This window comes from Cavia porcellus, unplaced genomic scaffold (assembly GCF_034190915.1).
Source record: "Cavia porcellus strain 051 isolate PalLab524CR breed Dunkin Hartley unplaced genomic scaffold, mCavPor4.1 scaffold_5, whole genome shotgun sequence".
NCBI lineage: Eukaryota > Metazoa > Chordata > Mammalia > Rodentia > Caviidae > Cavia > Cavia porcellus.
In genome coordinates this window covers 5,566,743-5,590,709 of record NW_026947488.1, presented here as the reverse complement: position 1 = coordinate 5,590,709, position 23,967 = coordinate 5,566,743, and the positions used below count along the sequence as shown (strand labels likewise).

Below are 23,967 nucleotides of genomic sequence, written 5' to 3'. Positions count from 1 at the left end.
GTCCAGAGATGCAAGGCCAATATATGTGTGCCACTGGGCCTCTGCCATTCACTTGCTCACCCCATCCTCCCAAGCATCCACTCGAGCCTGCCCTGATACGGTCCATGGGACCACATGGGGAACATGGGGACAGGAATGTGGGGTGAGCTGGACAACTAGAGATCCAAGGACCCAAAGACTCTATTTAGTCCCAGCCATTTGCCACTCTGTGTGAGTTTCTACTTATATCCTGACTTCAGTTTCCCCAAAACCTACTTCCTGGAGTTGGGAAGGGAAGGGAGGAGGATGGGCCAGAGGACATTCATTGCCATGGTAAACTGTGATATTCCCCTACATGGAGTGCCAGGCTGTGGAGAGGGCAGCAAGGGACGCTTGGGGCTCACTCTGCCCAGCAGGTTCTTATCTGCAGCCCTTGGCTTTGGCCCAGAACTCACCTGTCCCTCCCACCTGTGGACGCTTTAGTTAACTTCTGTGTTCTCTACTCACCGGGAGCCGGACGGGGACTGGGACAGTTCCTGTGCTCATCACTGCTTCCCTGGCACTCAGCATGGGCCCACTGGAGAAATCTTTCCCGTGTGGGTGCACGCTTTTCGGGGTTGGGGGGGTGATGAGAGGCACAGAGAGTCAGAACAGAGATCTCCATGAAGGTCTGTGCCTGGGTGCAGACCGCGGGGCACTGTGGACCCCAAGTGACTTGGCAGCCAGCACTAAGGGTCTGGATCCTTCCCTCCAGGGCACTGGGACACCTCTGAAGGGCACTGCCTGGTCACTTTGGCACTGTGCGATTTGCATTTTAGGAAGATTAGCGACAGCAGTGTGGAGAGTAGATTTATAGCCGGCTTCTTTGTTCAAATCCCCAGAGCCATTTTCTTTTTTATAGGATTCTGCATGTTAGGGACCAGCCCGGAACTGATTATTTATTCCTAGCTCACTTGATGACCGTAGACAAGTCCCACTTCCCTGCAGAAAGTTGGAGAGGGCCCCTCAGAAACCCCCACCCTGCTCCCTCTCCTGCCCAGAGATGTCCCCGGGTGCTCGGAGCATCCCCTTGGGGCGGCCTCTTGCTGAGGACAGGTAGAAGCCTCGCACACAGTTTTCTGTCTTTGGCCGTGAGTCTTCGCTGATTGGTGGAAGGTGTGCTTGACGGCCCTATTTTGACCCCCCAGGACCGAGGACAATCAGGCTGGTCCACTCTGGTTCCCACTTAACTTCCATGTCCCCCCGGCCACCACTCAGTCGTCCCCTGGGGCCACAGGGCCTTGCCGGGTGATGTTTTCAATGACAGAAAAACTACACTCAGCTCCCCACAGCTGCCAAAAACAGCTCTCCCTCTGGACGTGTAACGCTGACAGCCCAGCTTTCCTTTGCCGCACAGCAGGGGCCGCCTGTACATTTGGAGAAAACACCTCCATTTCTTGTTGCTGTTATTGTTTCTCTGGAAAACAGAGGAAGGGCTGGCTGGGACGGGAGGGCCGGAGCCAGAGCCAGGAGGAGATGTAGCTGTGCTGTGCCGCCCTGAGGAAAGCATGCTTGGGTTATGAAGTATTCCCCCTTGAAATCTCACTTGACATTCTGTAAAGAAGAGTAATGTTTCTAAGAAGTTGGCTGAGCCACCTAATACCTCCCCTCCAGAGCGGGGCCCTTGGAAAGATTAATACAGCGCCGGAGATGGCCGGTCACTGTAATTGTGCTTGTCCCAGACTGTCCCTCTGCCCGCGTCCTGCAGCCCTCGGAGCCGCACGAAAGCGTCGTCCTGCGTGCCCAGACCTGCGAGACCGGCTTAATGACAAGAAGGCTGCCAGCGTGGGCCCCAGGGACCCTCAGTCCTGACCTTCAAGGCCATCTGTACTGTCCCCCTTCATAACTCTTTCCTACACGGAAAGAGGAGACAGTGTTGGGTTTAGCGTTTAGTGTTGTAATTTGTGTAAGTATTTTGCAGCGCTGAGGATGGAAGCTTGGTTCTTGCACATGCTAGGCAAGAGCTGTGCCCCTGAGGTAGCCTGCGAGCATTTATTAATGGAATTAATGCTAATTCTCTAAAACCATCTCTTTTTCACACCTCTTCCTCGGCCGCCTAATTAACAAATACAGTCGCGAGAAGGGTTTTCCTGGGTAGCTCTGTCTACTTGGTTGAGTTTCTGTAATAGACAAACCTTGGAAGTCTTGGGGGGGCCTGTGGACACCTGATTTTAGGATGAAGTTTTTTGGTTTTTGGGGTCTTTTTTTGAGACAGGGTCTCCCTATGCAGTTCAGGCTGGCCTTGAGTTCATTTTGTAGCCCAGGCTGGTCTTGAACTCTCAATGATCCTCAGCCTCCTGAGTGCTGGGACCATAGACATGTGCCACCACACCCAGCTAGGATGAAGTATCTTTAGACGCTCTGCCGTGCTGTCTGCTGGATAGAATTAAGCATAAAGATGTGGGATTTGTCCTGGTTAAAGCCACATGAACATGGAAGGTGTGGCTATGAGTTTCAAAATGGCTAAACCTTTGGAGTGTCACCTCCAACAACCTCGAAGGCCCCTTGGTGGCCGCAGGGCACCAGCCTCTTAACCAGGGAGTGGGAGTGCCTGGGGGTCCGCCTTTTGGATTTTTCCTCTTTCCTTTTGTTTGCATGTTGGACCTGCTGAAGAGACCCCACACAGGCCCCTGGGGGCTTTCAGTGTGCCCACCAGGGGCTGGCCACTGACATGTTTGGAGTCCCTTTTTCCATGTATGAAGCAAAAACAAAGCCCGTGCTTAATGATCTTTTAAAAACATAATTCCACAGGGAATGAATTTCCAGGATTTTATCAGGCCGTGAGAACCAGATCAGAACCGCAAATGCTAGGAAAACATGAATCGCTTCCTCGGAGAGGGTCACCCTGAAGCCAAATCCCCTGCCTCTGTGGGTGCTGGCCACCGACCCGATCCGACTGGCTGTTGATTAACTTCAGGGAGGGCTTCCCCTTGGTGTCTGAGGGCAACTTCTGACCCGGATAAAGTCTTCACTAAACGTGTGACCTTTACAGAGCAGCAGCGCTGTGTCCCCTTTGGGATATCCAAAATAATAAATCACTCTCGGGCCAGTGAGAGGCGAGGCCACGAGAGGAGGCAGACAAAGGACAATGAACAGACAATAAATCTAACTTCCAGGAAACAGTCATTTTTTGCAGCAATTTTTCTGAAATGTAATTATGATCCAATAACACAAATATCAACATCTGGAATACTGCAATCTGCATCACTCTCCTCTTTCCGAAGGGAATGCTATAATCCCCAGGCAGGATTTCTTTCCCACTCCTGGGCAACGTGCTCAGCGAAGGGTGGAGAAAGGGAGAGTTTTGTCCATTTTGTTGGCCGGATTGTCATCTGAGGAGAGGCCCCTAGGTCATCGGCCATCCTTCAGGCCCCTGCCCTCCAGCAACTGGCAGACAAGGGGATCCAAAGGCACAGAGGCCTGGAGGGAACAATCTCGGAACCAGTGCGTTGTGAAACGCACCCAGGAAGGAGCCAGACTTTATCAAACATTTGTGTTTGTCTTTTCTCTTTCTGGCTTGGGCTAAACATGAATTCTGGACCATGAGTTTGAGGAGGGCGTTATTATTATTTTTTCTGGATTAAGTTGTGGAATCTCAGCTCCCTGAGGGCTGTTAGGACGGTCATGTGCATGGCGTCGCTTCCTCTCACGGGTCCTTTGCTTGTCTCTGTGACTGTGTGGGTTTTCATTTTAAACTCTATAATCCTTTTCAAGCCATCCAAGAAGTAGAGGAAAAAATAGATCCCCTCCCCTCCTCCTTGACTCCCAAACCCAATCTCTGGAAAACACCAGTCTGTCCATGTTCCTGATTTATGAACAGAGAAACACTGAACTCAGAAAGAAAGACAAAAGTGCCACGTGTGAAGAAGCCATCTTGAGCAGTCTGGGGAAAATGACTGCACCCTGTTCTTCCAACACTGTTAGAAAACAAAGATCTTCTCCTGCGAGGAAGAAAAGCTGCCTCGGAGTCCTCCCCGACATGTGATTAATCCCTGGTGGTTATTAGTTTTTAAGTTTTGATACTTTTTATAACCAAGACTTATGCATTCTAGCCAGAGGCCCTGAGACCAGTCAGATGGCCCCAGAGAGTTTTGCATACTTTTTAAAAACCAAAACAAAACCAAAACCCCAACAGTTTTAGGATTCATGTTCTAATTCTTCAATTAGGCATCTAGGGTATGGATTAAAGAACAGCACCAGGTGTCCTGAGACTTATACAGCCACTGACTTCAAACCTAGGGCCCACAGCATTTTAATGACCAGATGTTTACAGCTAGAACTCATTTTGATGTGTATCTTACAAGTCAGTGGTCAAGACATAAAAGTAATTTAAGCCCAGAAAAAAAAAAATCAATCACTAACGGCAGAAATCAAGCAGTTTGTAAATCTATAAAATTTTAGACCTTTGGGATAGCAAATCTTTATTTTTCTTTAGATAATATGAATTGGGCAGAAGTCATAAATCAAGGATTCTTCTCCCAGCCCTCCACACAGGAAACCAGGGCTGGAATGGGCTCCCCACCATAGGTCATGAGAAAAGCCGTGATAGCGGCTGGAGAGCAGGCGTCGGGCTGAGGCTGCTCTTTGGGGCCGGCCAGTTTGCTCTTCCTGGCCGAGTAGCCTTTCTTTACCTCACATTTTATTGGGTGCTAGCCAGGAGACCCCGCCACCTCCTTCTCGGGTGTCAGCCTTTGTGCAGGCACTGTTATATTTTCCGTTTTCTAGCCAGGAATGGAATGTGGAGACTGTGTGATTTTTTTATTTATTTTATACATTTTCCTTGGACGGTCTCTGTGTGCCATTGCCCTGGCTTGGCGGCCTCTTGATTTACAGTAGTTATAAACATTCCAAAGAAGACATGTCAGTTAAACGATACCGTAACATTATACAGTCACAATTCTCTTATAAATGTGCTGACAGTTTAAAAAATTCATTTTCACAGCTCCTCCCCTACCCAGCTCCTTCCTGCTACCTCTGTGTGGTGACTTTGAAAGCCACCAGCTAGTGCAACGAAAAGCAGAGAACTAAGATTCTGTCATGGAGTGGCCTTAGCACCGGTGTCCTCCAACCCCATCCTACCATTCAGAAAATATTTCTAACAAGCCTCAGTGTTGGTGTCCAAAAGCAACACACTCCTTTAAAGAACACATTTTAGCTTTCTTGCCGTTGAAGTTCACATTTATTCACATGATCAAATGTAATCATGGGAGAAATGCAGTTCCAAGATGGCAGCCAGTGGGTCGTTCTAGAAGGTACCATGTCTCCCACAAGCCACTGCTGCTATCCCACTTCAGAAAGAATGGTTCAATTTTTCTAAACCACACCAAGAGAGGGAAGAAAGCTTTTTCATGAATATAGCAATTTGGAAAGATTAGCATTCAGTCAGAAAATCTACTTCAGTGACCTGCAGAGAAATATGAGGAAAGATAGCTTCCCTGTATGTGTTTCACAGAACACACTGGACTGTGGGCCACTCTACTGCCCATGTCCAGATCTATCATACATCCTAATCTGATGGCTAATCTTTGAGATGATATGTGTACCTGAAGGTTTCCATTTTCTGTCACAGAACGGGGGTTGGCCTGTGCCTATTTTTGTAAATAAAGTTGGTTTAATTTTTTGCAAAGCCACATTCATTTGCTTGTGTTTTATCCATAGCTGTTTTGAACTATTAAAGGTGACTTAATATTATCTGTTTATGCTTTTTTTTAACTTTATAATGTTGTGGGAGCAGTATGCCTTCAAGACAAGTTGTATGTTGGTTTTGAATTTTTACCTTTTTCTAGGCTGGAGAGACGTGGTACAAAATTCCTTTTTTTTTTTTTTTAATTCTTGAATGATGCTGAGTCAGCATGAAGTGCTAGGTGCTGCAGCTCCCACATATCTGTGTTTGAAATAGTTACTGGCAACCTGATATGATAGTTTACTCGTGTAATCTTCCAAACCAGCCTGGGAGGCAGGTACTACTACCGTCCAGTCTCTGTGTTCCGTGTAAGGAGACTGAGGCCCAGAGTGGTCTCCGTCACACACTGAATGTGGGGCATGGCACATGCAGGAGACCCCAGCTGATCAGCATTGGCTCCATTTGGTCAGACCAGATTCTCCAACTTTTTATGGTGTGTCATGAGCCTAGCTTTCCACCTTGGAGGGTTTTAGGGACCCTTACCAGTCAGCTAGGGGCTGGCACCTTCAGAGAGGCATGATCATGAGGTGCCCCCCAAGGCCTGGCCCCTTCAGCCCACGGGTACTGTCTGGGATTGGCCTGGCCCCCTCTCCTGCTTCTGCTCTGGGCCTGCCTTAGGCAAACAGGTTGCTGAGACACAGGATTTGCCTCTCAGGTGAGGTGCATGGGAGCTAAGTGGGACGCAGGCTCATCACTCTCCCACAGAGCATGTCCACATCTGTTTGATTCTGCTTCTAACATAGCCCACAAAATAATTCACTTGTGGTCATTTCAAATCCTTCTATTTCATCATCTTTTCTTACAGTTTCCTAATTAGTACCTTAAAATCCATCCATTTCATCTATCCCTCCTCATGTTTCTCCCACCATCCATCCATCCAGTCAGCCAGCCAGCCAGCCAGCCAGCGAGCCATGTTACTACCATTCATCCATCCACCCATTTTATCATCCATCCACCCATCCATCCATCTCCCTGTGACCCATCTTCCCTCTCTCCCTCCCTCTGCCCCCCTGTGACATGTATGTTTAATGCTTACTATGTCACAAGACTATGTCAGTCCCAGTGAGGACAGAAAACAGGGCAGACTCTCTCTTCCAAACAAACAGTACACTTCCACGTAAGAAGTCCTATGAGGAATCTTGAAAGAGATCTGTCTTGAAAGACCATGACATCAGGGAATCCGTACAGAGAGGCTTTTGGGGGTGAAGGGAGTGTAGAAACCACGTAATTTACTGTTAGTGGAGCACATGCGGGGGTGAGGGAGAAGCTATTGAAAATTAGTCGTCACAATCCAAGACTGGACCTGGTAAACCGAGGCCTGGTCAACCCCTGTAAGCCAGGACTCAGGACAAACGGAGAGAGCTGGGGACAAGCAGGGCTAAGGGACCCCTGCCCTTCCTTGGTGGGTGGATGAAAACCTTCCTAGCTGCGAACCGAGATAGGGAGGGAAGCGGAGACAGGAAACGCTGTGTGGTGTCAGGCAGGAGGAGTTTTAAGGGAGGTTAAGTGACTAAGAGCCTTTGGGGAGGAGAGCGGTGTGGGCTGACTGCCGGAGAAGGTGGTGTGTAAGAATCAGGGCTCTTTTCAAGCTACCTTTGCCCCCAGTTCTGGGGACTGAACTCAAGACATCACACGTGCTCCCCAAGGGCTCTACCACTGAGCTACACCCCCTGGCCCTGGGTGTTTTTAATGCCAAGACAGGGTCTAGCAAAGTTTCTCAGGCCAGCCTCGGACTTGTGCTCCTCCTGCCTCAGGCTACCGAGTAGCTGGATGCCCAGGATGCCTGGCCCATGCTGTTTTCATTGTTAAATCTCAAGGTGCGAGTTCAAGGGTGGCATTCTTCTGTGTTTGTCTAGGACCTGGGGCTGTTTAGGATGCGGGGCTCGGAGGGAGTCCCCTGGCGGAGCTCTGGACAGCCTTGCTGTGAGTGAGGCCTCCCTTCTCCACGGCCAGCTCCCGTCTAGCCCAGCCCAGCACCCAGCACCCAGCACCCAGCACCCAGCACCCCACAGGGGTGGCACCTGTAAGTGCTCAGTGAGTGTCTGCAGGACATGCACACGGGTCGCTGCATGTAATGTGCTCCCCACGTCACCTCAGAGGAACTGTTCTTGAGCTCACGCTCCATTTTCACCCGCTGCTCCTGCAGTGGCGCAGCTGCTCCCCGCGGGTTATTTAATGTCAGAGTCTCATCTTCCCCCACGCCAGCCTGGCCTCGATTCTACGTCCATCATTTCCCTACAGCTGTCCGGGGAGGTCTGTGGACACGGATACCTGCAGGTGGGCGTGGGGCCCACCGTGGGGGCTGTGGGCTCCGAGCCTGGCTGCCCTGCAGCCTGAGTTCCTCAGTCAGCATCAGCAGGCAGGTGGGAGATGCGTTGAGGCCTGGGCTGCTGCCTCGGGGGCCTGGGTCACGATGGCAAGTTCCCACTGCCTTTGCTGAGGTGTCTTAGCCTCTCCTGTCCCTCTACTTGGTCTGCAGTCCTGGGAGAGGACCCTGTCATCTCAGCCTCAGTTCATTCTCCTGTAAAAGGGGTTTACATGATGCCCACGCACCAAACAGGATTTATCAGCATTGTATGTTGATCAAGGTGGCTTGGGTTCCTAGAGGCCTCACAGAGCTGGTGGGGGACAAGGCCTTCCCTGACTGACCAAGAGTCTGTGGATGTTTGTTCCTGTTCCCAAAGGTACAGGAAACTGCTCAGGTGGTCAGAACTCACTGCCTCTGTGACAGGCTCCCTGGTGACCCACAAACAAAGGCTTTGACTTTGATCCTCACCTGCTGTAGCTTTTTGTGGCCATGCTAAAATATCCAAGGGAAGCAATGATTCCCTCCCAGAGCCCTAGTAATAAAGGGTGGCCCTGTGTTGCCACCACAATTTAAATGACGCTTTGGTGATGCTCACATGGATAGGACTCCCATTCAAAGAAGGGAAGGACAGTAGCACAATGTCTGGAATGGGTGACATTCCTAGGATCCCAAGCTTCGTCTAATGAGGCGAGAGAGGTCTGGTTGGTGGGTGTTATGGCACATATCTAGATGTCCCCCCACATGCTCATGTGGTTATAGGTGGGGCTTTTTCAGAGGCGGGGGGATCTAGAGTGTGTGATTGATTCCTGGTGCAATGCTGGGATTGGGGTGCTAGGATTAAGGGTGGGTGATTACTAAATCAGCCCACTGATTGGTGTGGCATCACCCTAATCCCAGTAGAATATAAAAGGAGCAGGGAAAAAAATACTGCTGAGGCTTGTTTGGCTGCCTGCTGCCTACCACGAACTCTTTCTCCTCTGCAGTGTCCATCTACCGTGCCACCCTGCCTCGGAGCCAGCTGATGATGGACTGAAAGCTCTGCAAACATGAGCCAAAAAGCCTTTCCTCCTTTAACTTTGGGTGTGGGGTATCTGCTCTCAACAACAAAAAAGTAACTGAGACAGTAAAAGGCAAGGCTGCAGGACTCAGGTGTTGAAGGTGCCCAGAGGACACAGTGGGAACAGTCCCTCCATGCCTCTGGCACCTGCCACCAGCCAAGTCCCACAAGAGACCACACTGGCCTCACGCAGCTGGGCCCCGCAGGAAGGGCACTGTGTGAGCATCACGGGAGGGGCTGGGGAGGAGCTAGGAAGAGCAAGGAACGGGTGCAGTCCCAGAGCGCAGTCACAGTCGGGCTATTTCAGGTCTTGGGTCTTCGGGAAACAGACCTAGAGTCTATGCCACTCTGCCCGGAAAGAGACAGGCAGGAAAGCAGATGTCCCTAGGTCTCCTGTGGACAACTCCATTGACTGAAGAGCCCAGAAAGTGGAGGGTACATGGTCTGTGCCCAGATCAAGGCAGAGAAGGTGGCCTTGGACCTACAGGCCCGCCAGTGCTCCCACAGTGTCTCCAGCATCAAGAATTCTACAAATTTAGGGGCCTAAAGGACCGGGTGTATGTGGTGGAGCCAGATAGGTTCAAGACCAGGGTGGAGGGGTGCGGAGAATTGGACTGTTCATGCCAGCAGGGGAAGTGACCCTGGAAGCTGAATTTTCCTGTGTATGTGCTTTGGCAGAAACTGGAAATTGGTGTTCTTTTGAGCTATCTCTTGATTTTAAATTTTAGCAGTGGAATCAAATTTTTGAAAAGAAAACAATTTGTAGACAGGAGAAATGTAATTTGTCCGTGGTCTGGACATCACTCCTGGGTGGCTGGTTTAGAACTTCATCGGTAGGCGCTGTGAAATGAGGGCTGAACCATCGAGGAGCACGACGTGCCCTCCTGCAAGGGCTTGGGGGGCGAGGGTGGTGGGGGGGGCACTGCGGTCCTCGAGCTGTATGCCTGGCACCCTTCTCAGTGTCTTCGCCCCACGCTCTGCCCCCTCCTGCAGCGCTGCTCTCCCTCGGCTCTCTTGAGCATTCATCTAGCTTTATGATCATGTTATTTCTTTGCTTGTTTATTTGGTTTTTTCCTCTCTTCCTGATGACCAGGTATCCGCTCGCTTTCTGTTCCTCCCCAGGGTCAGGCAAATGGAAAGTGACGGATAGCTATTTGGTAAGTAACTGCGGCTGAACCCCCTTAGGAGGCTGGTGTTATTATTATTATTCGTGGTCGTTGTAGAAGCTGTCACCACCACATCACTGCCTGCATTTTATAAACAGGAAGACGGACATGCGGAGCAGTGAAGGGCCTCAGGTGAGAGGGCCCGGCTGGGAGTGTGAGAGCGGGGCGTCCAAAACTGAGCTCACCACCCCTGCGATTCACTTGAACCCTCATTCCTCCCTGATCCCTCTTAGATTCGAGTACAGAGCTGGCCCCTTTGGAAGGTCCTTCCTAGTTTATCTAGCCACCAAGTGAGGTGCCGCCTCTGGATACCCCAGATCCTGAAATCCACCACACAGGGTCTACCTCTCTTGATTGGCTTTCCTGCTTCCCTCCACCCTGGAGGAAACTTCTGGTGGCCTCTACGCATGTCCTGCCATGTGCCTCTGCTCCTAACAGGCTACAGACAGTGCCAGCGGCTCGGAGCTGGAGACCCTCACTATAAAGATGCCTGAGTACCTAAGATTCCTGCAGAACTATTCTCCATAGCCAAGCCACAGAACCAGGCTAGATGCCCATCAACAGATGAATGGAGAAGGAAACGTGGTACGGGTATGCAGTGAAGTGTTACCCACCCATCAAGAACGAAGCCGTGTCATCTGCAGGAAAAGGGATGAAACCGTAGGACATCATGCAACACGAAATATGCCGGGTCCAGAAAGACCATTACTGTGTTTTCTCTCATATGTGTAAACTACAGATTGAAAAGAGAGATGACCATTACCCCCGAGCGGTCTCCGTAAGCAAGCAGGTAGCACCCCCATTTGCTGGCCGGTGGATTGCTGGAGGGTATGACGAGCTGGTCAGAGGCGGCGGAGGACACCAAGGCAGCCGTGCCTGTCTGGGAAGCTGCTGCACGGGTCCTGGCTCTTGACGGTTCCCACCGCAGCTACCTAGTAAATTCCTGCTGGTGTGCAGGATCAGACAGTAGACACCGTGGCTCTGCAGCCCATCTGCTTGTCACTAGAGTCACCCTGCCACTCTTGTGCCAAAGTAGCCGTAGATATTCGTACACAAGCGGGCGTGGCTGAGTTCTGTGGACTCGGGTGGCGGCTGGGACTTGGCACACAGACCTTCGTGTATGGTTTGGTGTACGTCAAACAAAGACGTCGCTGTGTTGCAAGGTGTCCTGGTTTCGGACGCGTCCGTGTCGTATGTGAAAACCTGTCTTAAGAAGCAAGGAGCTTTCGACATTTGTCAAGTGGATGCGTGAGTGGTTCAGGAGCACTGACCGGTGTTGGGAAGAAAGGTGGCCGCTCCCCACTGCTGGGGACCACAAATCATAAACTGAGGCCAGGGGATGTCCCAGGCTGCTCCTGTGCTGCCCTTGGGCCAGGTGGAAACTTGGATCACCGCTCTTTTCTGGTCACAGCTGGAACCCTAGGGCTAACGGCCACTGTGGTGCTCAGGGGGGATATAAGACCTGCTGAAGCCCCCTGGGAAGTTAGTGGCCTTTTTGGCCCCCTAGCTCATCCGTGTCATTGTCCTTACAGGAATGCTTTGACCTTCCTGGTGCACTGTGGTCATCACTACTGTTCCTGGAGACAGCCACACCCTTCACGCACTGTCCTTGACCCAGATGTGATGATACACACCAAGGTTCTGGCTGGATCACCGAGTGTTTTGTTCCCACGGAACACCCAGTCACTCTAGATCCCTGCCTGCATCCCGGTCACTCCAGATCCCTGCCTGCATCCCTAGTTTATCTCCCCTTTCTCTCTCCGCTTTCTCCCCTTTCCCTCTGTGCCCTAACTCTGGGCAGGAAATTGGAACCCACTGCAGGGGTCTCCAATACCCCACATGTCCTCTAAGTGGGCTGTACTCCAGGAACCTGGACATAAGTAGAGGCCCAGCAGCCTTGAAGGAGATACCCGTGTGACACTTTCCGAAGCAGGCCGAGCTCAGCTGTTGGGGGAGAAGCCAGCCTCAGAGTCCCAGCGAGCATGGGGAGAATGACTTCCTGCTTCCGTCCCACCCAGATTAATTCGATGAGGCTTTATTGAACGCCTTTCATCACCGTTGCCTATGAAACGTGGCTCCTGCCCTCAGGGAGCGTGAGGACTTTTGATCTCATCAGCCACTGGATGGAAAGCCAGCCTGACAAGTCAGAGGCGCCGGGCTCTGTGCTGTACCCACAGCACTTCTGAGGTCTGCCACGGAGACATCCTCCAGGCAGAAACTTTCCAGGGCCTCACTGGTGCTTCCAGGCAGACCCTACTTAATACCTTCTATAAAGAGCCTTATTACACTGGAACATTGTATATTATATTCTTCACTGCACACCAGATACATGCATAGGCCGCTCCCTCCGTCCCTGGGCCAATAAATTAGATTTAGATTATGAGGGAAGGCAAGCAGCCCGATGCGTGTGTACCTCCCTGTCGCTGTGGCCTGAGATGTCTTGATTTAGACAGCTAAATGGCCTGGCCAAAGAGGCCAGGAGGGTGCGGGTTGGCACATAAAAAGCCCATAACCTCCGTAAGCAGACCATCACCTTGAGCAAACAGGCCTGCCAGCAGGGCCCCGGATGGCAGGCTAATTGGCAGCTCAAATCCAATGTCACACTCGTTTCCGAAAACCAAATCATTTCCAGCTACAGGTTATCGATCCCTGTGGAGGAGCAGGGATCTGAGGGGTCTGGCTTTGAAGCAGCCCTGCGGCTGACTCAAAAGTTTTCCAACTTGAGGCATTAAGGTTTTCCAAGTGCCTCTATGGGACTGGGGGCCAGGGAAGCCAAGGGGAAGAGTGAATTACCTTGACGCCAGGGCTCAGGTTGTGTGTCAGGAGGGCTGTGGAGGAGCAGGCGGACTGCCATGCCGGTGACAGGGCTCCCTGAACCTGGCCACCTGGAGATTCTGACTCAGCAGATCTGGGGCTGGCTGGGGCTCCCACGTAATTGAGCACCTCCACGATTGTCGGGCTCCTGCTGGCACTAGTGGGTAGGATCTTCCACTGAGCCTCACTGAGACTGAGGCTTGAAGGCTGCTGCTAGTTCTTCATGATGGCACGCCACTCTGCAGGACGTAGCTTTTTAGGGCACTGGGCAGGGGTCCTGGAGGGCCCGGTTGAGCCCAGAGCAAGCTGGTCAAGTGACAGGACGAGGGGGAAAGAGAATGGGGAGGCTGACAGTGTCCCCAAGAAAGGATTCTGTATGATGCCAGCAAAGGCCAGGGGATATGAGGAGAGGACAAGAGAGGGGAGGGGAGGAGAGGAGAAGAGAGGAGAGGAGAGGGGAGGAGAGGGGAGGGGAGGAGAGGGAAGGGGAGGGGAAGGGAGGAGAGGGGAGAGGAGAGGGCTCGGCCCAAGCCGGGGAGAAGTAAGCAGTGCAGGCACACTTGCGGAAAGGTTCACTGACGTCTCCTCCACTGGGCCCCTGCAGTGGACTCCCCTCAGCCAAAGTGGCCCCACGAGCTCTGCATCGAGTCATCCTCTCCCATGGACAGGGTCCTGCTGCATTGTCTTCCTCTGCAGCTGGCCTCTGTCACTTGGCCATTTGTCCTGGAGGTCTCCCTCGTATGCACCTACAGCCTGTACTCATTTTTGTTTTTAACACAGTACTCTGATTTTAAAAATACTGTTCTGTATCCTTTTTTAGATGGTGGAAACCTAGCCCAATTGGGGCAAGTTGGTGATTTAGCCAGGGCCTGTCTCAAAATAAAACATAAAGAGGGCTGGGGATGTCGCGTAGGGCCAAGGCCTGGGTACAGCTTTTAGTACTACAAGGGCTCACATCTGCATTCTGAGTACTAAATTTCTCCTCCTTTTCTCTGTGGGACCTCGAGCACAAATCACCCTCCCTGCCCCACCTCGCAATGCAATCCGGAATCTACTTGGTAAGGGATGCTCCTTCCTTAGGGTTTCTGGGTAAATGACTAGGGGTGCCATGCAGCCTCCTCTCTTCCCTCTCTTGGAAGCGAGGCTCCGATGGTGTGTGTGTGTGTGTGTGTGTGTGTGTGTGTGTTTTATTTTGAGACAGTTTCACTATGTCATTCAAACTGGCCTTGAGCTCACTTTGTAGCCCAGGTTGGTCTTGAACTCCCAATGATCCTCCTGCCTCAGCCTCCTGAGTACTGGGATTACAGGCGTGAGCCACCACGCCCAGCTGGCTGTCTCATTTTTCTTACCCCGATTTGTCTGGCCAGGAGCCTCCTTCTACACAGCCTCTACCAGCAGCTTCCAGAAGGAATATTCCACAGCGCGCAGACCCACGGGCTTCTGTGCACCATCCTGTTGCTTTCGGCTTATGCTAATATTGTTTGCTCTGCTGCTGCAGGTTCCTTAAGGGCAGAATCCTTCCTCCTTGCGTCCTCCAGGCCTGGCATCCCCACGGAAGGGAAGCAAAACAAATCTTGTCGAGAAGCAAATGAATCAATTTACCATTTCTGGAAGCTGCGGAGTTCTATAGCTGGCTTGGGGCAGTGGGAAAAGAACTATTTTCCCCTTGGAAAATGGGAGGTGTATGTATATTTAATAAAGCACAAACTTTCTGTGCAGATAGAACATAAACCAATGGCGTCAGTAGATCCTCTGGCTGTTCATTAGAACTGTGGACGGATGCAGCGGCGGCCGAGAGGCAAGCGCCCTGGGAGACACAGTCCTGTAGCCCACACACAACCCGAATCAGCAGACAGGTTGAGCAGGCCAGGTCACCAGAGCAGCCTCTGATCATCGCAGATGTCCCATGTCTCACCCCATGAGTCTGTCATTAGGGCCAGCTGGTCCCAGAGACATATAGAGGGCAGGGCATGGCCAAGAAGAAGCCCTTGGAATTCTCTCTCTCTCTCTCTCTCTCTCTCTCTCTCTCTCCTCTTTCTCTCTCTCTCTCTCTCTCTCTCTCTCTCTCTCTCTCTCTCTCTCTCATTCTCTCTCTGCACCAGCCATGCAGAAGGAAATTTAGACTCCTTACAGGCCCCCCAGACCCTGCGTGATGAGCCCCATCTTCCCACCCTCCGCTCTCTCCCCGGTTCAGTCTGCTCCAGCCCCACCGTCTTTCTTTTCCCCAAAGCCACCAATCGACGTGCCACCCCAAGGCCTTAACACTTGCCATCCTCTGCCTGGCCCCTCCTGTCATCACTCAGGCCTCCAGTGTCCCCGCCTCGGGGTACCCACTTGACCACAGCAAGGGAAGCACTCAAGACACTTGAAGGGAGAAGGGAAGGCTGGCGGGATGGGTCAGACCTCCCATGCCTCCACCTCCACTTAATGCTGTGGGCTTCCGGGGGACGCCGGGGAGAAGGGATTAAAAATTAGGAAGACGTCTCTGTTGGGGGTTCATGCTGAGCCCTTTGGGTGTGTTATGTAGTTCAACTCCAGCCATGCTCTGAAACAGGTACTGTCATGGTGTCCACCTGACTGATAAGGGAGCCGAAGCTCAGAATCCTTGCATAACTAGCCTGATGTTGCACAGCCCAGGGCAGCTGGCTGTCCCAGAAGCAGGAAGACCTCCACCGGCAACAGCATTATTCCAGCCCCCCATCCCCGCCACGATACGGCCCCCTTCCCACCTTTGATGCTGAGCCAGCACTAGGCCTACAATTACAGCTCAGAGACCAGGAGAGAAATATGTCACATGGCCCCAGGGGCCCATGAAAGGCAAGCTGGCCCTGCCCAGTTTGCCTGCACACCAGGCCAGGCTCCGGTGAGATTTCTCAGAGTTTTATGAGCTGGCGTGAATGCGAGAGGCCTGGGCAGTGTGTAAGAGGGGACAGAGGAGAGGTGTGTGTCCCAGGCACACCTACTGCACAGCAGGGACTAAGCACAGATGGGGGGCAGGAGCCCCAGCAGCTCAGTGGCCAGAGGGGTCATTAGGTGCAGCTGCACCTGGAGGAGCCCCAACACTCAGCACCCCAAGGGTTAAGTCCCAGCCCACTGCACCCCCCTCCATTGGGGTAATGAGGGAAATGGCCGCAAAAGCAATTGCTGGGAACCCACAGAAAACTGCCCCATGGAGTTTTTAAATTAAATCTATTTATAATTTATACCCTGCCTGCTTCCACAAAGGATTTGAGGTGGTTTACGATAAACGACACATAAAACGGAAAGGCTGTGAACTAGAAAGAGAAAAATCAAGAACACCAAGCAGGAGGAGCCAGAGAAAATTCCCCAAATCCTCAGGCTTAGAGAAATGGTAACAGATTAGGTATTCCTGGGTGGCTCCCTGCTTCCTGGCAGCTGAGGCAAAAAGTGCAATCATCACAGTGGACCACAGAACTCTGAGTGGTTCGGGAAGCTCTAGATGCTTCTGGAGTGAACTAGCAAGGGGGTGAGGAAGGCAAGATGCTGAGAAGCTGCCCCTTTCCAAACTCTTTACACTGCTCCTCTTCCATTTCCAGCCAACAGATCCAGTCCCTGACCTCCTATTATCTGTCACTTATCTATAAATCAGCTGTAATTGATGTCAGCCATGTGTCATCTGTCACCTATCATGTCTGCTCATGTATGTGTCACCTATAATCTTTCTATCATTATCTACCTGGTATCTGTCTACTATCACCTACTTGTCATATCTATCATGCATCATCTGTCTATTAATCATCTATGCAGCTATCAATAACCTGTCTTCTACCCATCCATTCTGGGTCTCTCCATCCATTGATCACCCATATCTCCATCTCTCCATCCAGTTCCCTCTCCATCCAGCCATGCAAATATTTTCAGTGGAAAATGAGACTTTTAAATGCACTGCCTTGCGGGCTCCAGCCCCCTTCACAGTCTATTATAATTATTGCTCCTTGTCAGTGAATACGAGTCTCCTCTATCTCCATATATACTGCCCGCACAGCATTGCATTGTTTGACTGTATCGTCATTTATTTAACTGATTTTCCTTGAGACATTGAGGTTGTTTCCAATTTTTCATTATTGTAAACGATGCTGCACTGAGCATCTCTGTTTACAGCCTTGGGGGAACATCCGCGATGATTTCTTGAGAACCGGTTCTTGAAGGTAGAACTGTTGAATCAGAGTACATGCCTTGAAAAGATTGTCTTAATATTTTTAAACACATTTGCCATGAATCTTAATGATAGTTGGTAACTTTCATCAATAAAAAGTGGGCCCGCTGGATTATTTTTAACTCGTTTGCGTAAGAAAATGGATGGAGTCGTTGGAGCTTCAGCAGAGGGTGGCAGTGAGGCCGGTTTACTTGGGTAGCTGTCCCTGCGACTCCGGGATGGGCACCGAGGGCTCACTTGGCCGTCAAGGACTGATAGTCTTGTGTAAGCAGCGTCTGTGGGGCTGGCCTCTGCTGTTCCCATGGCAACCCCACTCTGTATTCCTCTGGCTGTCTGGAGGGTCTGCACCAGCATTTCCTTTGAATGTTTTGGAGTTTCTTTGCTGACACGTGACCTGGTTGTTTCAGGTTTCTTTGCTGGTTGGGTGTCTTTGCTGTGGGCACGGCACCCGGCACCCGTCTGTCCTCTGAGTCTGCTGGAGTTTGGAAGCCATGCACTGAGTGGTTTAGACCACGGACTTCTACAATTAGGAGGCCCCGCGTTACTGCTAACTAGCTGGACAGCCTAGACAGTGATGGTGAACCTTATGGAGCTTTCGATGGTACAAACGGCCTGACATGACGTGTGCCGCAGGTTTGCCACCACTGCTTTAGGGCAAGTTACTGAACCTCTTTGAACTTCCCCCAGGCACGATCCCTAAATGCTCCAGGATTACCAGGAGTTCAGGAAACGGGATCAGGATACTCAGGAGGCTCTCGAGGCCTGACAAAGCATACGCTGAGTGAGGTATGGGGCTCGGCTCTGAGCACTTGGATCTACCTGTGCTTGTTTTGGGGCATTTGAGGGACCATAGTACCGGCAGCCACGTATCTTTCCTTGCTTAAGACACCACGCAGCCAGGGATTCTGTCTTCTTGGTTTGCATCACGCGTCTGATGTCTAGCAGCTGTCAGACTCCAGCCCAGCACATGGAAGGAAGTCCTGGATGAATGCATGGAGGGTAAAGGGCCACGGGGTCCTGGAAAAACCCCTGCATCTATTGGGCTCTCCCTGGTGAACAACACAAAGAGGCTCGGATGTGTCTCATAGCAGAAATACAGGGCGAAGACTCCAAGCCTGGAGAGCCTGGGGGAGAGAAGGGTGATTTCTTCTTCTTCTTCTTCTTCTTGCTGTTCTTTTTCTGCTTTTAATAAAAAGATGGCAGTCGAGACCTTGAGACACAGGAGAGAGTTTGTTGGGGCAGCCAGAGAATAAACACAGGCCACTAGAGAGCATGTTTGCCCAGGTTGCTAGGCAAAGGGCTAAGACCACAATCAATTGGTCTTTGGCGGCTGTGGTATTTATGTGGCTTCAAGCAGAGAGCAGCAGACATGGCTTGCAGAGCTGCTTGGGTCTTTGGGCCACAGGCTGGCGTCAGTGGGGGACGAGCAGAGCACTCAAGGCTGGGGTACAATACAGCTCTCCTGCTTCCCTGTTCTCGCAGGGGCCGAGCTCGCCTGGAGCTCCATGCTGGGATGCTGAGATCCCAACTGTCGTCCGGGAAATGGATGGAAGTCTTTGCACGTGGGATCACCAGGCCTGGCACTGAGTGAACCCTCTCTGGGGATTGTTGTCGCCCCCTCTTCTCTCAGCCCCTCTAGAAGCGGGTGTCTAATGTAGGCCCCCAGGCCATGCAGAATAAGTATTCAGTAAATAGGAGTGGAGCCAAGGAATGAATGGAGGACACTGTGGCAGACAGCCGTGGTCGCTATGCTGGGTTGATGTGGCACCTCTCCTGAAATACAGACCCACCACTGCAGCATTCGTTAAACTGAGGCTTATTTCCGTGTACTGATATGTACCGAGCAGGCTGTGCCTTTTCCTTCTGTCTTCAATTGGCTCTAAACAATACAAATAAGGCCAGTCGAGGTACTAATATGTAATCTTTTAGGCCAACCGACAATTTCCTGTTTCCTCGCATTGTGTTCCCTGAAGAATGATTGAACACAGCGGGATGGCAGAACTAGTGAGCTCCAGGAAGGTCAGCTGGGTACCAGCCTCAAAATAAAAGGCCATGACTCCCCAAGGTACCCAAGTTGACCTGTCAGAAACTGAAGCGACAGCCCCCTAAGTCCTTTCATACACTACCCCAGCGGAGTCGCGCAGACTGGTCTTTCTGAGTATCTTCTTGTGTCTTGCAAAGGTGGTTTTCTCCCCACCTGGCTGACCAGCTCCCGTTCCTCATGTGGTTCCCACCGTCCTCCCTGACAACCCAAAGCAGCTCCTAATACATTCTGGGAGAGGCCTTGGGTCCAGCCTTTGTCCTTAGACCCTCACTTGGATTGCACTTAGGACCCCTTGGCTGCCCATAACTTTGATATATCTTAGCATCTTTACTCTCGCCATGGGTTGCCTTGGAAGTAGCAGATTGAAACGAACTTGCTGGAATTCCCATAACATTTCTATGAGATTACAAATACAACTTCCCGAGCTGTGAGGCAGATTTAAAAAGGGATTATAATACTGGGATTACAGTATTCAATATTTGGATTTCACTATCAAATGTACATTAAAAATACAGACTCTTTTACTCAGCTATAAAACAGGATGATCTTGAGGCTTTTATCGATAAATGAAGGCAACTTGAGACCATCTTCATAAGTGAGATAAATCAGACTCATATTTGTAAATATTGTCTCGCTAGAATAAAAAATAGTAATAGAAAACTTAAAGAGTAATAATATCCAAAATGTATACTAGATATTGTAATAAAGAAAGGGAGAGTGCTCTAAAGGATATAACTCTATGTGTGTTTAAGTCTGCAAGGTAATAACCATACCACTAAGTTTTTGTTAGGTATCAAACACAATAGTTTATACTGTCATTGTTTGATTGTTCATTTTTTATGCATTGATTTTGTAACTTGAACAACTACTTCTAAGATAACAATATGTAATTTATCAACTAGTGATTTCTCACTGTTATTTATTTTTTTTGAAATTGTGTATTATTTCTACTCTTTTTCCTGTTTTGCTTTTTTCTCTAAAATCACAGGCTCAAGAACAGGTGTACCTCAGTGGAAGAGTGCTTCTCTAGCATGTACGAGGCCCTGGATTTGGTCTCAGGGTCACAAAAAACCCATGGCCTCCCTGACCCCCAACCCAAACAAAATCAGAACAGGCCCAGGAGTCAAAAACAACTTGCACTCAAATCCAAACCAGGCTGCTTTGCTGCGGTGTCATTAGATCCCTCGGAGATCCTTGCTTGTGTGACACAGGGGTGTTCCCAGCACCCTCCTTGGTGTGGCTGAGTGGAGAACAGAATTCAGCCTTTGATGAGGTGCTTGGCAGGGGGCCGATGGGGCAACCCCGGGAAATGATGCATGTGGTGGTGATTGTTAGGGGCTAAGAACCAGTGCCTGCAGTGGTTCAGGGGTGGCAAAAAGGGGCCAACCCGCCAGGCTGTGCCAGAAAGACCAGCAAGGTGCCATCCTAACCCTCCCTCACCTCTGCGATTTCGGGGGACGTTCTACAGGCCTCCTGAAAAGAGGACCCCAGCTACCAACGCGACATAGGAGGGAATTAACCCTGGCAGCCACAGCCACTCAGCGCAAGAGTTGACTCTTTAGCCACTGATCATGGCACTGCCTCTGTGTCCGAGGAGCTGCTCTCAGGAGCCCCGTTTGTAGATTAAACACTGTGTCCAAGGTGAGAGGAACTGGACAGTCTGATGTACCCTGAAAGGCAGGAGCAAATTCTCCCATCACTTTTGCCCTCAGACCCCCAGGCCCTGGCTAATATCTTTAATAGTGGGACAGGGACATCAGACAGGTCCAGAGGTCTGAGGGATAGACTGGTAGCAGGTAACAGCCAACAAAAGACTTTTCAGATGTAGTGGAGAACCTTGAAGGGTGACTATCCTGGTTGATCTGCATGAGTCCTTGTAACCACAGGTCCTTATAAGTAAAGGGCAGGAGGACAGAATCAGAGTGACTGGAAGATACTATACTACTGACTTTGAAGACAGAGGCAGGGGCCACAAGCCAAAGGCAGCAGGCCATGTCTAGAACCTAGAAATAACCAAGAAGCATATTTGTTTCCTAAAGCCGCCACAGGAAGACAGCTCTGTTGCCATCTTGATTGTAGCACTGTAAGATAAATAATTTGTATTATTTGACACTACTAATTTTGCAGAGACTTATCACAACACCCAGAGGAAACTCATAAAGACCGGTTCTGCAGAAACAGTTTCAAACGGTTGCACCATCCATGTGTTTTTCCGTGGAGGTCCTGGGGTTCCAGATGAACTGAGGGCCATGGAGGCCAGACCAGGACTCTGAGGGCACACTAGAGCCTCCCTCTGTGCTGGCCACAGCCACCCTATGGCTGGTTTCATGGTACCAGGCAGCTGTTGGCAGCAGCAGGAGCTCTGCACCCTGCAAAGGGCCAGAGGCACAGAACCTTCTGGAAAAGGCAGGAGAGAAACCGGCAGAGAAGAAAGGTGTGGCTGAGGGGCTCAAAGCCTCCCTTTGAAAAGCAGGGAGTGCAGATGTGGCCACCAGGCGGGCTTGTGCTCAGCTGCTGTAAGCTCGCCAGGAAGAGGTGGCCTTGCGAGGTGAGCCTGCCCTGGGCCGAGAGGTAGGCCAAGGGTGCCGTTCTCACAAGACAAACCCACCTGCTGCCATCTTCCTGCATCCCTCCTCCCAGCCCCTCTTTCAAGCTGCTTCTGATGCCTAAACGTTGATACTTTTTGGTAGGCTTTTGAAATTCCTCTGTAATTATTTTCAAAAAGCATCTTTGGAAATTGGGTCTTTGATGTCCAGGAACACTACACAGGTGCTTTTTGTATTCCGTAACGTGTGAGCGTTGCCATCTTCCCTGCCATCTGGAAGCTGGGCAGAAGCAGAGAGGCGCTCAGGTTTGCCCCTGGGCCTTCACAGCACCTGGCCTCAGAAACCTGTGCAGATGCATGCGTGACGGTGGGTGAAGGAATGGGTGCATGTGTGAAAAATGATGGCATGAATTAGAAGATAAAAAGTGAGCTCTGGTCCTTTCTGCAGCTCAGATGATCTTGGAGGTGTGTTTTGAGGTCTGCATTTTCCAAGGCGTCTTCTGTGGATTAGTATTCACGGTGTCATCCACACCATTTGTAAAGGAGAGGGCAAGGGGTGGCTCTTGTGGCTGGAATAATAATGAAAATAATGATGTTGAACAAAGTTAAACAGATTTCTTTCAGATAGGATGTCTAGGAGCCTTTATGCAGCCAATACTTTGTGACTGCCCCGAAGGAGCCAGGTTCTGTGCTTGTCTCCAGTGCACGCCCCTTGGACTCAATGTCTCAGGGGTGAGGGGTCGACAGAGCGGCCCAGGGCGAGATTGATCCAGGAGGTTGACTTGCCATAGCCATCGACTGGTCCTGCTGCCCAAGAGCAGCTGCCCACTCAGTTCCGCCAGCCGGCAGCAGGTCCTAGAGAGACGGCCTTGACTTTGCTCCACAGGGCGTGTTCTTCCTGCGGGACAGTTCTGGCGTCCTGCCGCCACCGGTGAGGGGTGGTGGTGTAGCTGCTGCTGGGCATGCTTACCTGCCTTTATTCAGACAGCTAGAGACTTCTGCCAGTTTTTATTTTTCTTCCTCTTTTGTATCCACTGGGCCCTGGTCATGACCATCTTCCTTCTCCAGAAAGTGCTTGCTGAGGGTTAATCCATAAAGTCACTTGAAAATGAAGCCATTATTCCCTGCTTAAAGGTTAATGTGTTTTTTTCCAGGAGTGTGTGAGTGGAAATTTCAAGTATTCCACATTCTTCATTGAGCTGAGCTCCTTTGGAAAAAAGAGCCCTGGAATGCAAGCTTGGGAGCCCCTGGAGGAGAAAGGAAGAAACAGGGTACCTGGTCCCCAGTGGGGGGTCTGCCTGCAGGTCTGGGGAGCTGAGGCCCCTCCATGGCTGCTCCCCACTTGGCATCCGTTTGAGTGCTCTGCAGCCAGCCCACCCCACTCATCCAGCTCACACGTCTGTGTGCATTTAGTTTGAGGTTGGGAAAGGGGCGGAGTCCCGATTCCCAGTGTGACCTCAGGTCAGTGTTCACCCTGCCCCCTGAGTCACCGACTAAGGGTGACCATGTGGAGACCACCACAGCTCTGCCGGCCCCTCGCCTATACAGAGGAGGACTGAGGTGGGACAGCACCCCAAATGGTGCTTCTTCAGGCCTGGACACTGGCTCTTCTTCTTCTTCCTATCAAATGCCCACAACCCAGCACTATAAGAAGCCTCTAGATCTTTTCTGCCCCAGCAGAGGACTTCTGATTGTTTTAGGAAAGAGCTAGCAAATGATAACCTTATGACCACATCTGCCCTGCACCTACTTTTGTAAATAAAGTTTTATTTGTACACTGCCCTGCTTGCTCATTTATAAATCATCTTTGGTTGTTTTTGTGCTGCAGTGACCAAGTTGAGTGATTGTGACAGAGACCTGGCTCACAAAGCCAAGAATCTTTATGATGCCGTGCTTTGCAGAACAAGTCTGCCAATTCCTGTTTGAGATGACTGTTGTGTGACATTTGCATAGCTCACGTGAGTCCTCAGTGAACAGCAGGGAAAATGATTCCCATTATTGCTTTACTATTTATTATTGCTGTATTATTCTGATGATGCCAGAAGATCTCTATTCACAGAGCAGTTAGTCACTGAGGTAGAAAAGAGGGGCCAAGCTCTGGGGCTAGGGAAGAGAGCGGAATGAAGTCCTGTCGTCACTAGGCTAGTTGCTGGTC

General features: G+C 50.9%; 1 long non-coding RNA gene across 1 annotated transcript in view; it reads left to right on the top strand.

The window, feature by feature from the left end:
• LOC134475945 (uncharacterized) overlaps window positions 1-23,592 on the top strand; it is a 65,151-nt gene extending 41,559 nt beyond the window's left edge. Inside the window, exon 3 of the long non-coding RNA XR_010047282.1 lies at window positions 22,967-23,592. This is a non-coding gene — a long non-coding RNA (uncharacterized LOC134475945). The remainder of the gene's footprint in view (window positions 1-22,966) is intronic.
• Window positions 23,593-23,967: the final 375 nt, after the last annotated feature.